At 43.8% G+C, this 14,178-nt stretch overlaps 1 protein-coding gene across 7 annotated transcripts in view; it reads right to left on the bottom strand.

The window, feature by feature from the left end:
* AFG2A (AFG2 AAA ATPase homolog A) overlaps positions 1-14,178 on the bottom strand; it is a 739,142-nt gene that overhangs the window by 519,356 nt on the left and 205,608 nt on the right. The gene's annotated exons all lie outside the window — the stretch shown is intronic.

The raw sequence follows: 14,178 nt of genomic DNA, 5'->3' as shown, positions 1-14,178 counted from the left end.
TCAGTGTTGGAGAGGATAGGAAATCTAGTGCTGCCTTTTAGATGTATCAATTCTAAAAATCAATATCGACCCTATAAAAAGGGCCATACCACATGACTTGGGGTAATAAGCCAAACCAGATACTCCATTTGTAGGCATACATTTCCCAGTGTATGCCCATCATCAGTTCAAAACAAGAGGTCGAACTAGGCTGGATGAGAGGCCTCTGACAGGGTGTTTAAGAGGTATTGGTTCTCATTGTAGGGGCATCATTTGCAGTTTATTTTTTATTTTAGGATATGTGTTTTTGGTTTTTGTTTTCTCTGTGTAATGGTCATGTGTTAATATGCACTTACATTGTGCATACACATTATCTTACTTTCTCAGTTCAGACTCCAGTTTTTTACTCACTGTAGGGGCAGTTAAAACAGTGTAAGAAGATTATTTAGGGTGTGTGCACACGTTGCGGATTCTGCTGCGGAATTTTCCATGCGGATTTTGCAAAATCCGCAGGTAAATCCGCAGGTCAAAAGACCTGCGGTTTATCTGCAGATTAGCCTGCGGTTTTCCCTTGTGATTTGACACATCTACAATGGAGTAGGTATGAAACCGCTGAGGAATCCGCACAAAGAAGTGACAATCCGCACAGAAAATTCTGCACTGTGTGCACTGCGGTTTTTGTTTTCCATTGAAAATAAAGGTACTGTACACCTCAGCTAAAGCTGCTGCGGATCCGCAGGGCAAAATCTGCTGCGGATCCGCAGCAGAATCCTCAGCGTGTGCACACACCCTAAGCCACACAATGCGTTGTAACTATAACTCCAAAATCCATGCCAACTATATTTTAGCTATCTTTGATATCTCAGAAGCCATAGATCGGTATATACCTCTCTGCTTATATCCACTCCTCAGGACCAAGTAGGAACTGCAACAAATGTGCTGAAAAGTAACAAGCCTTTATACACTGCTCAAAAAAATAAAGGGAACACTCAAATAACACATCCTAGATCTGAATGAATGAAATATTCTCATTGAATACTTTGTTCTGTACAAAGTTGAATGTGCTGACAACAAAATTACACAAAAATCATCAATGGAAATCAAATTTATTAACCAATGGATGCCTGGATTTGAAGTCATACACAAAATTAAAGTGGAATCTAAAGTCCTTAAAACAAGTCAAAATGAGGCTCAGTATTGTGTGTGGCCTCCACGTGCCTGTATGACCTCCCTATTGTACAACACCTGGGCCTGCGCCTGATGAGACGGCGGATGGTCTCCTGAGGGATCTCCTCCCTGGCCTGGACTAAAGCATCCGCCAACTCTTGGACAGTCTGTGGTGCAACGTGACGCTGGTGGATGGAGCAAGACATGATGTCTCAGATGTGCTCAATTGGATTCAGGTCTGGGAAACAGGCGGGCCAGTCCATAGCTTCAGTGCCTTCATCTTGTAGGAACTGCTGGTCACACTCCAGCCACATGAGATCTGGCATTGTCCTGCATTAGGAGGAACCCAAGGCCAAAAGCACCAGCATATTGTCTCACAAGGGGTCTGACGATCTCATCTTGGTACCTAATGGCAGTCAGGCTACTTCTGGAGAGCACATAGAGGGCTGTGCTGCCCTCCAAAGAAATGCCACCCCACACCATTACTGACCCACTGCCAAATCGGTCATGCTGAAGGATGTTGCAGGCAGATCGCTCTCTACGATTGTCTCCAGACTCTGGCACGTCTATTACATGTGCTCAGTGTAAACCTGCTTTCATCTATGAAGAGCACAGAGCTTCAGTGGCGAATTTGCCAATCCTGGTGTTCTGTGGCAAGTGCCAAGCGTCCTGCACGGTGTTGGGCTGTGAGCACATCCCCCATCTGTGGACGTTGGGCCCTCAGACCATCCTCATGGAGTTGGTTTCTAACCGTTTGTGTAGACACATGCACATTTGTGACCTGCTGGAGGTCATTTTGCAGTGCTCTGGCAGTGAACCTCCTGTTTCTCCTTGCACAAAGGTGGAAGTAGTGGTCCTGCTGCTGGGTTGTTGCCCTCCTACTGCCCCCTTCACGTCTCCTGGTGTACTGGCCTGTCTCCTAGTAGCGCCTCCATCCTCTGGACACTACGCTGACAGACACAGCAAACCTTCTTGCCACACCTCGCATTGATGTGCCATATTGGATGAGCTGCACTACCAGATCCACTTGTGTGGGTTGTAGAGTCCGTCTCATGCTACCACGAGTGTGAGAGCACAACCAACGTTCAAAAGTGACCAAAACATCAGCCAGAAAGCATTGGTACTGAGATGTGGTCTGTGGTCCCCACCTGCAGAACCACTCCTTTATTGAGTGTGTCTTGTTAATTGCCAATAATTCCCATCTGTTGTCTATTCCATTTGAACAACAGCATGTGAAATTGATGTCAATCAGTGTTGCTTCTTAAGTGGACAGTTTGAGTTCACAGAAGTTTGATTTACTTGGAGCTTAATTCTGTTGTTTAAGTGCTCCCTTTATTTTATATACACTGCTCAAAAAAATAAACTATCTAACACACTTGGGCCAAAGGATATAAATGCCCGCAATAAAACACAGTATGAAAAAGGATGCACATGCTCTGGACTAAAAGGACAAAATAAATATTAACAAAAAATATATATGCTAATAGAATACAATATACAAAACAGTAGTGTGTTAGGTAGTTTAATTTATATATAAAGGCATGTCAATTTTCAGCACATTTGTTGAGGTTCCCATGTGGTTCTGGAGAGTGCATGTTAGCGCTAAAGTATATACCCATCTATGGTTTCTGAGTGTATCTTCTATGGCTAGCACATGACTGACCGAGTGTGCATACACCTTTCTGCAGCTTTGCATTTTCTCCATTGATTGTTCTTTTCTGAACACTATTACCATAGTTGTCTGTTATTAGTGTCTGTCCAATCTTTTATATCTTTCAAAAGAAAATGTCACCATGTCATTTGTCAGAGAATCTGCATTTTGTAAGAGATTAGCAGGTAGAGGTCTGCTCAAAGATCCCCTCTAAACAGATATTTTAAGGTCCCTCCTCTATGACGCCAATACTGCAGGGAGTTTGAATTTACGGTAGATGTCATGAAGCACAGTTCTAAAGTGGACAGCACATAATTTTTTTCCTGTTCCTTTAGTTCTTGCCTAGTTTTATCTTTTTTATCAATGTCTCACACATTCAGAGTTTACAGAAATGTCAAAACAAAGTTTCATAGTCAGAAAATATTTGTGCAGCTGTTTTGTAGATCTGGCATGAGACAGAAGTCTGCTTCTTATCGTTTCCGCTGTGCTGTGTTTTGCTTATTATCGTTATCAACTCCAAGTTCAGAATGTGAAATCCGGGGTACATATATTATGGACCTTACAAAATCCATTGCATTAAGAAGATTTTCTAAAACTTCAAAGAAAATGTGCAACGTTTTCGTAAAAACTCTCCCACGGTCACACAGGACAAGTTATACGCTAGGATCTAAGGCGCTGGCCAAATAGCATTTACTGTAGATATTCTTTATTGTGGGCTCAAAAGTGTAGCATAATGGGTGACCATCTAATACAGAGTCCTCCACAGCAATGGTTTCCTTATAGGCTTTCCCAGTGTCGTATCTCCTTTGTGAAAGCTTGGTTGTACCCAGGTGGTTTTACAGCCTAGATCTGTGTACGTACGTCCTGAAGTAAAACAGGGATTAATATACATTGCTATTCTCAAGGACTTACAGTTTTCCTACATATTTCAAGGTTTTGGTATTATTAGAGATGGGTTTACACCTGGATGATCGGGTCCAGCGGGTTTGGCCGAACAGTTACAGTTTGGGTTCGGGTACCAGAACAGTACCCGGACCCCATTCACTTGAATGGGGGGCACGGACATCCAGTGTTTGCCACACTGTCATGTGCATGACAGCACAGCAAACACTGTTCTGATCGGCGGTGAAATCATCCCTGCCGGTCAGAGAGCCGCTGTTCCCACGCTGTCAAAAGTAAGCGTGAGATCTCAGCTGTGATCAGAGGTATAATGCTTACCTCCGTTCACTGGTGTCAGCTCACGGGACAACTGATCCCATCATCCGTCACCTGCTGCCGCTAATTACAGTGAGTGTATTCATCAGCCGCTCCTGCGCTGTAAATAATATTAAAAAAAAAAAAAATTACCTCTTGGAGCTGGACTTTTTCTTTTTTGGAGCATTGCAAGGACGTTTTGGCAGAGACATGTCCATGCTCAGAGACACCTAAAGTTCATAATGAACGAATAGAAGGTGAGCTGAATATTTTCCTTTTTCCTCATGCTGCCATGCACATGACAGAGCAACAAACACCCGGTGTTCGGGCAGCCGAACCCGAACAGTAACATCCTAACTTCCTACATATTTTCATTGAATATACTAAACCATGTTTTAGTTCAGGCATCTATTCCCATGAGTGACTTGTACACCACCACCAGTGATGAGTCATAGCCACAAAAAATACATAAGGAAGGAACAAGTTACTAATGCTCCAGTCACACAGTGGACAATGTGCCACGTGTTCTTAAGCCTCCATACACATTGGACTAGCGGCAAAATCCACTGAAATTGGCACATTTGGAATATAGTCTAATGTATATGGGGTTCCTGACAAATAATATGAGGCTCCAGCATGCCAGCTATTTAAAGTATATGGCTGAGCATTAAAAATGTTTGGGGTCTTTGCAGTCAGACCCCCACCAATCATACACACATATATTCTATCATGTGGATAAGTGATAAATGTTCTTTAAGGGACAGCCACTTTACACCTGAATTCTCATCACCTGCCCCCACTTCTAACCACTGCTTCTCTGCAGATTAAAACACAGTAAAGTCCAAATGGGCATCATAAACTAGCAAGTATGGGGTGTACAAATATGATGAAAAAGAAGAGAGTCTGTTTAGGAAATTCCAGGTGACAGGTGATGAAAAAGCTATTGTAATTATTGGCCTGGTCAGTATAAGCGGATACCTGCCTAGAGATAAAGGCAGGACCAGATGTGGATGCAGATAAAGAACAGAGCCTTTGATCCCAGCTTTTATCTTTCACACAGAACACCTAACAATTACCACAGGAAGCTCAGGACTGAAACATCAAGGTAAAACGGCTAAAGCTGGAAGGACTACAATGGCAAGGATGTGTCAGATAAGATACTATTTGGTGTAAAATGTTAAGAGAAAACTATGAACAATTGTGACATCAAACAGTCATGGACATACTGTTAGCCCTCAACTGCAGCATTTATGTAGTATACACAAGTAAAAGTACATGCTCCAAGTACTCGCAGCACATAAAGCCCCCGTCACACATAACAATGTCCCAGCGATCCCACCAACGATCCGACATGGATGGGATCGCTGGGACATCGTTAGACAGCCCCAGCGATCAGGACCAGTGACGCTGGTTTCTAATGTAAACGTCAGGTATCCAGGAGCCGCGGCTCCTAGATACCCGCTGTTTACCTTGGAAACCAGCGAGTACGCCGCAGCTCCTGGATACCCGACGTTTACATTGGAAACCAGCATCCAGCGTTGCTGATCGCTGGTCTCTTGCTGCCACACGCAGCGATGCGTGCTGGGCAGCGGGAGACCAGCGATCGAAAAACAGTCCAGGCTGCTAGAGCACGATCAGCGATAACTGGCAGGGGGGGGCCGGTCGCTGATCCCGGTCAAACACAGCGATCTCGCTGGCGAGATCGCTGATGTGTCACAAAATCGACGGTACCCTTAAACAAGTGTGTATATAAATATATACTCCACATACAAATACATACATGTATATACACACAAACCTCACAAAGTTCGGGATATTTGACTTTTGGGTGACATTTTCAGGATGACCCTAAAATGCACTCTAACCTTTTTGGAAGAATTTAAAGGCATATTTGCCATCTCCAAGATCCTATCCTAATATGTAGTATGTGTAATAATAATATTAGCAAATACCTCCAATTAGAAATGTAGCATAGTTTTTCTAATTTGCTATGCCCGTTTCCTCATATGCAGGCACTGCAGGACCTTAAGTACCCATGGTTACGACTAGAGATGAGTGAATCTGTTCGGCTTCCCTCTCATTCGGCAAGCTATAGCACTAGCCGAATAAGCTGAAGAGGGAACCCGACTTCCTGGATCGCTCCTGCTAATCGGCGCCGCAGCTGCATGTGTCGTGGCTGTGTCACAGTACATGCATGGAGAGTCTGTCTGTTGGGCGCTCTATGAATGTGCTGTGACTGACAAAGCTGCGGCACCGATCAGCAGGAGCAATCAGGTAGCCAGGTTCACTCTGCAGCTTATTGTGTAAGCGCTATAGCTTGCCAAATAAGAGGGAACCCGAACAAATTCGCTCATCTCTAGTTACAACCACTGATTTAGTGACAGTTAGCTGCTAAGTGGTCGTAATTATGAATACCTAAGGTCCTGCAATGCCTGCACATGAGGAAAAAGAAGTAGCGAATCAGAAACACTATATATTTCTAATTGGAGGTAATTGCTAATAATATTATTATTACTACATCTACTACATCTTGGGATAGGTTCTTGGAGACGGGAATGTGACCTTCTCTTAGCTCTTGAATACCCATGTCCAACTGATCAATGTTTCAGTACTGTTTGCACAACTGTCTGTTCTCTAACAAGGAGCTTAATTGCAAAATTCATAACAGACGTTTGATCCATAAACCGAACAATAAAACTCGGGGCTCAATTAGAATTGGTATTTAAACAGTCCTCCTCATCATGGTGTTCACATTTTCACACCATGAGACCAAGAGAACACCTAACAATTGATCAACAGTATCTCGCCATTGCAAGATTTCAACCACAATGTTCTCAGGCGGAAGTGGCCACAGAGCTAGATTGTTAGAAGAGTGCCATCAACAGGTTGCAACAGAGATAGCGAGAGACTGGAAGAGTCACAGAAAGGCATAGCATCCCACACTGATTACCGCTTCATTGTGAACAATGCCCTTTGAAACCGGATAATGAATGCTGCAGAACTCCAGGAACATTTAAAGGGGATCTGTCACCCCATTTTATCCCTATCAGCTGGGGCCACCGCCAACAGGGACTTATCTACAGCATTCTGTAATGCTGCAGATAAGCCCCCGATGTAACCTGAAAGATAAGAAAAAAGAGATAGATTATACTCACCCTGGCGTTCGGTCCGGTCTGATGGGTGTCGCCGTCCATTCCAGCGTCTTCCATCTTCATACGATGATGTCCTCCTCCATGCTTCACCCTCGGCTCCTGTGCACGCAAACTTTAACTGCCCTGTTGAGGGCAGAGTAGAGTACTGCAGTGCGCAGGCGCCGGACCTCTGTGACCTTTCCCGGCGCCTGCGCACTGGAATACTTTACTCTGCTCTCAACAGGGCAGATAAAGAAAGCCTGCGCAGGAGTGGAGGGAGAAGGAGGAGGACATCATCGTATGAAGATGGGAAGCGCCAGACCGGACCGCGACACCCACCGCACACACCCCTGCCCCCCGGTGAGTATAATCTAACTTGTTTTTCTTATCTTTCAGGTTTCATCGGGGGGGGGCTTATCTGCAGCATTACATAATGCTGCAGATAAGCCCCTGATGGCTGTGGCCGCAGCTTATAGGCCAAAAATGGGGTGACAGATTCCCTTTAAGGGAGGTGAGAGGCACACAAGTGCTGCTGGAGAATGGGGCACCTCAAATGGAGTGACCTGCACTTTCTTCAGACCTGAACTTAGCTTTAACTGTCAGGGAGATTGTCCAGTTGGCATGACAATTGGTACTGATATATGGTAGAAATTAAACCCTTTGTATGACCTGTAGAAACAATAGTATTTATTAGAGGATGATGCCATATGCCAAGATCCATTAGACCTGATTGAGCCGAAAACTATTAATCCCCAGACATGGATTACGGTGTGGGGAAGAACGAATGACAGGTGAGGCATATGGGTTTTTTTTTCTTTTATTACAATAGAATGGTAGAATGGGGGCTTCAGTAAAATAGGCGTCAGGTGAGTAAAACTGTGTTTGTTATTTTTAAATAAAGAGTGAAAAGTGTATTTTGTTTTAGTTCTAATAAGAGACTTTACTCTGGCTGTTTTTATTTACGAAATAACTATAGGATTAGTAATGGATAGGTATCTTGTATACGCTTCTCTATTACTAAGCCATGGGCTTAATGTCACCTGACAATATAAAGGTGACATCAACTCCACAAATATGAAAACCACTTGCCACCGCTAAAGGGCAAGTGGGAAGAACCGGGCAAAGGACCAGAATTGGCGCATCTAATAGACGTGCCTTTGTTGGGTGTTAATTTTAGGCTGGGGGGTCAATATCCATGGGCCCTTAACAGTCTGAGAATACCAGCCCCCAACTGTGATCTTTAGCAAGGCTGGTTGTCAAAAATGGGGGGGACCCCACGTCACTTCTTTAAATAATTTATTTAAATAATTTAAAAAAAACAGTTTGGGAACCCCTCTATTCTTGATAACCAACCTTGCTGAAGCTGACAGCTGAGGGTTGCAGCCCCCAGCTGTGAGTTTTGCCTGGCTGGTTATAGAAAATACAAGGGAACCCACGCCGTTTTTTTACATTTATTTATAGCGCAGGCTGATGAATACCCCCATTAGCAGCACCTGCTGTCATTGTTATTAGCGGCTGCAGGGGTAGGCTGATGGGAGTAATAGTGCCATCTGCCGCCACCTGCTGTCTCATCACTTAAATGCGCTGCTTGCACCAAGCGCCGGCAAAGCAGGGGAGAATGATGAGAAGTGCGAAGTGCGTTCAGCACCTGGCGCCAGGGAACAGCACTTACTGTAGCGCTTCTTCCCGGGCACCCTTCCGTGTTGATGCATACTGATGCGGTGTCACGATCCATGTTTGGATTTGTGGCAGCTCTGGTTCCTTTCAGTTTAAAACTTTTTGTCCTTTTGGACCATCGGGGGTTAATTTCAGTTTTTCCCTCACTGGCAATCTGGTGTTACTGCAGTGCTGCTGGGTCAGCTGATGCATGTGTTGACTACTCCCACCATCCTTTAAAAGTTCACCTGATGCGTCAGCTGACTGTTGGTGATAAAGTTCCTTTCTGGAAACCAGTTTAGCAGGAGCAGCTCTCTAGTGTCAGCCACGTCTGGTGTTTGGAGTCCAGTTGCTGTTGTTATCTGTGGTGTGGAGCTTAGCAGCGGTGAACATAAACTAAGTGTGGTGTTTTTGTTACCTTGTCCTTTTGGTGTCTGTCACTTCCCCCTGTATGTATTATTCCGCAGAGGTGAGGCTACTGCTTCTTGCCGACCAGTGCACTAGCCAGGACAGTAATAGGTGACTACTAGGGACGAGGTATCCTGACGGTAGCGGGGGGATGGGGGGGGGGGGACCCGCATAGGGCGTTAGGTGAGTGCAGGGACAGGCTCAGGTTGGAGCTCAGGTGGTGACCATCCCTCATTCCCTATTGGTAGGGGCTTCCTCTCTCCCTTATTCCATCTCCCTTGTGTATGTTATGCTGTTAGTTGACTGACCATCCATTGGGTCGTGTCATACCGCGACAATCACTCCGTAACATGTGGCACACATATTACTCACACGGACACTGACATCTCCAGTACCGGAAATATCAGGATGTGCAGGATGTGTGAAAGAGGCCTTACAGCGGGTTATGATTGGATGCTGTCACGAACTAAAAGATGCATTTTATTGCAAAAAAAATAAGTTTTTGCATCACCTCATTTTGAGAGCTATAATTTTTCCACATTTTGACCCAGAAATTAATGCTAGGTGTTTTTTTTTTGCGGGATAGATTGATATTTTTATGGGTACCATTTTCGCGCACATGACATTTTTTGATCGCTTTCGATTACGATTTTTGGGAGGCAGAATGAATAAAAACCATCAATTCAGGAATTTCTTTTTTGGGTATCCCCTGATGTGTCTAAGGCCTGTTTCACACTTCAGTTTTTGTCCATCAGTCAAGATCCGCCATTTTGCAAAAAAAGGGGATCCGCCATTTTGTTTGGCGGATCCGTTTTTTTTCCCCATTGAGTTGCATTACCGGCGGATCTTGACGAATGGCCATCCGTTGGATCCGTTTTTTTGCAGATCCGCCAAATTTTTGATGTCTGCCGACATGCCCGAACGGAGCATGTAACATTTTTTCGGCCGGCAGGATCCGCACTTCACACTGCGCATGCCCGAAAGACTTCACTCAGCCGGAAATTTAACCCTAAAGCCTGTTCTGGTGGCTGGAAAAAAAATTCTCTCTCCTCCCCGGGCTGCGGTTCCTTTAAAATTCTTCATTCATCGGATCCGTCAAAAAAACGGTCCGGTGGCATCCGTTCACATCAGTTAGCAACGGATCCGCTTTCCGCCATTTTGGCGGATTTTAACTGACACAAAAAAACTGAAGTGTGAAACAGGCCTAAACAGTGGAAACCCCCCCAATTCTAATTCCAACCCTAACCTCAACAAACCCCTAACCCTAAATCCCAACCCTAACCACAAACCTAACCCTAACACACCTCTAACCCTAATCCTAACTTTAGCCCCAACCCTATCCCTATCTTTAGCCCCAACTCTAACCCTAACGGTAAAATGCAAATAAACACTTTTTATTGTATTATTTTTCCCTAACTAAGGGGATGATAAAGGGGGGTTTGACATACTATTTATAGCGAGTTTTTATAGCGGATTTTTATGTTTCACAGCTGTCACACACTAAACGACGCTTTTTATTGCAAAAAAAATTGTTTTTGCATCACCAAAAATTTTGAGAGATATAATTTTTCCATATTTTGGGCCATAGAGTCATGTGAGGTCTTGTTTTTTGTGGAACGAGTTGACCTTTTTATTGATACCATTTATACCATGTGGTAAAATTGATAAAGCAGTTTTATTCTTCGGGTCAGTACGATGAAAGTGATACCTCATTTATATTTTTTTATGTTTTGGCGCTTTTATACAATAAAAACTATTTTATAGAAAAAATAATTATTTTTGCATTGCTTTATTCTGAGAGCTATAACTTTTTTATTTTTCCGGTGATGGAGGTTTATGGCGGCTTGTTTTTTGCGGGACAAGATGAAGTTTTCAGCGTTACCACGTTTATTTACATCTGTCTTTTTAATCGCATGTTATTCTACTTTTTGTTCGGCGGTATGATGATAAAGCATTGTTTTCGGCCTAGTTTTTTATTTATTTTTTTTACGGTGTTCAGGGGTTAACTAGTAGCATAGTTTTATAGGTCGGGTTGTTTTATTTACATAAATATATATATTTATTGGTAAAATGTTTAATTTTTTTTCTTTATTTGGGGATTTTATTTATTTTTACACATTATAATTTTTTTTACTTAATTACATTGTCCCAGTATACAGCACAGTGTCAGATCAGCAATCTAACAGGCAGTGAAGGAGGCTTGCCGGCTACTGATCTCAGTAGGCGCTTGCGAAACACTTCACTGAAGGACCCCGCGGCCATGTTGGAGCCGGGGGTCTCCATGAAGACGACCGGAACAGCGTGATTGCATCGCTTTGTTCCAGTGGGAGCGCGCAGGGAGCGGCACCAGAGGGGTGGGAGCAGCATCAGAAGGGTTAAATGCCCACGATAGCTCTGATCGTGGGCATTGCTGCGGGGTATCAGCTGTCACATACAGCTGAGACTCGCACCCGATCACTGCAGCGCTCAGCGTGAGGCTGTGGTGATCGTGCCGCCATACGAGTACTGCTGCGGGCATAAATGCAGTTCCCGCAGAGCAGTACTAGTACGGTGAAGGTCGGGAAGGGGTTAATATTGTTTATCGTACAAGCAAGACATAAATCTTCCATCGGTATCCATTCTAGAGGAGGAACAGATGAATGGAATCGATCTATGCACTAAAATGCTTACTTCTCATGCATGAGTAGAAAAAAACTGAATGGTACTCTGGACCCACTCACGCCCTCCATAGAAATTAGAGTCTTTCACGGGTCATATGAGTTTCGAAAAGACAATTAATACCAGGCTGAAATTGTTGGCACCAAGAGCACACAGCACATCTCTTGACTGCTTCCCCAAACACCTGACATTACAGGCTATCACGTTCATTATATTCACCATACTAAGTAGTGCATAATTTTAGAGTTGGATAAATATTACCGAAAAAAAATAAAATAATCCCTAAAACATGATTTGCAGCCTTTGAATTGATCATCTCTAATATGTCCTTGCATAATATAGAAAACCTCTCAGGAAGATTAACCTTCATAAAACCAGAAACCATTCAAAGAAGAATATTGCCACATTTCTCTTAAGAGAATTAGGGCTAATTACCAACCTGGCTGCCCTTAAAACAAGAATAGTTTGCATGTACAATAACATAGGTACATTCAGAGGGGAACATAAGTATTTGATACACTGACGATTTTTAACGTTTTTCATACGTACACTTCACCTGTGAGACACAGAATATAAAAATAAAAAAAATCACATTGTATGATTTGTAAATACTTAAACTGCATCTTATTGCATGAAATAAGTATTTGATCACCTACCAACCAGCAACAATTGTCTCTCATAGACCTGTTAGTTTTTCTATAAGAAGCCCTCCTACTCTGCACTCATTACCTGTTTTAATTGCACCTGTTTGAAATTGTTACCTGTATAAAAAAAACACCTGTCCACACAATCAATCATACTACAACTTCTCCACCATGGCCAAGACCAAAGAGCTGCCAAAGGACACCAGAACAGCACCGAGACCCGAACCCTGACTCCATGCACTTGAACTTGTGCATGACAATCCGGCAACAACGCTTCTAATCGGCAGTAAAATGATCACCGTCTGTCAGACAGCCGCAGTTCCCACGCTGTCAAATGACAGCATGAGCATGCAGCTGTGATCGGAGGTATAAAGTTCACCTGCAGTTACTGATGTCAGCTGATGGGACTATTTATCAACTGGCTCCTGCACTGTAAATAAATAATTAAAAAAAAAAAAAAAAAAAACGGTGTGGGTTCCCCTGTATTTTTGATAACCAGCCAGGCAAAGGTTGGTTATCAAGAATAGAGGGGTCCCCACACTTTTTTTAAATTATTTAAATAAAGAATTTAAAAATGGTGTGGGGTTCCCCCATTTTTGACAACCAACCTTGCTAAAGCTCACAGCTGGGGCTGGTATTCTCAGGCTGGTAAGGGGCCATGGATATTGACCACCCCCAGCCTAAAAATAGCAGCCCACAGCTGCCCAGAAAAGGCATATATATTAGGTGCATCAATTCTGGTGTTTTGCCCGGCTCTTTCCACCTTCATCAGGAATCCATATACTTTTGTGGTTTCCAGATGAAGGAGTCACAGTACTCCGAAACACGTTGAATAAAGCCACTTTTTCATCTGAATATCCATTTGTACTTCTATCTTTCAAGCAGTGCGGAGCTAATCCACCCTTTTATCCCATTTTTTTTTTTTTTAAAATTCACCTCAGTGAAATTCTCCCGGTTAACTCACCTCTGCACCGTGAGACTTTATCACGGTGCTAGCAGGGATCTCACTGAGGTTACCACAATTCATCCTGGCTGGGAACGCAGCCTCAGTGATGTCACCGCTAGTCACTGATTCTGCGCTCGAAACAGTTCAGTCACCAATGGTTCTCAGCCTGGACGGTCACATCTTGGCACAGGTGATGATTTTACCGCCGATAAAAAGCGGTGTTTGCCGCACTGTCATGCACATGACAGCACGACAAACACCCGATGTTCGGGGGACCGAACCTGAACAGTAACACAGACTTCCTGGAGAAGTCAGTCCTAGGTCTTAGGCTGAGAAGTGGTCAAGGAAGTGGGTGGGTGAGCCTGGGGGCCGGTATATGACAGCTACTTTGAGGGAGAGGGGATGGAAGAACCTGATGGTGTGGATTTCAAAAGAAGGGAATAAGAGTGATGGAGCTGGGGGGATGACCTGGAAAGTGCATTGTGGGGACAGGAGTATGTCGACTCCACCACCATGTCTGTTTGTGGGTCTCGGGGAGTGAGAGAATTGTAAGCCACCGTAGGAAATGGCAGCAGGAGAGACAGTGTCAGAATCCTGAATCCAGGTTTCAGTGAGGGCCAACAGATTAAGAGAGTTGTTCAGAAAGTAGTTGTGTAGGAAAGGAAGCTTGTTACAAGCAGACCGTGGATTCCAGAGGGCACAATTAAAAGATGGAGATGAGGGAGTGCAAGTAATATTAATAGG

This window comes from Dendrobates tinctorius, unplaced genomic scaffold (genome assembly GCF_039654945.1).
Source record: "Dendrobates tinctorius isolate UK_male_01 unplaced genomic scaffold, ASM3965494v1 ptg000030l, whole genome shotgun sequence".
Lineage (NCBI taxonomy): Eukaryota > Metazoa > Chordata > Amphibia > Anura > Dendrobatidae > Dendrobates > Dendrobates tinctorius.
Note: the sequence above shows the minus strand (reverse complement) of the source record. Positions and strands in the feature narration are given on the sequence as shown.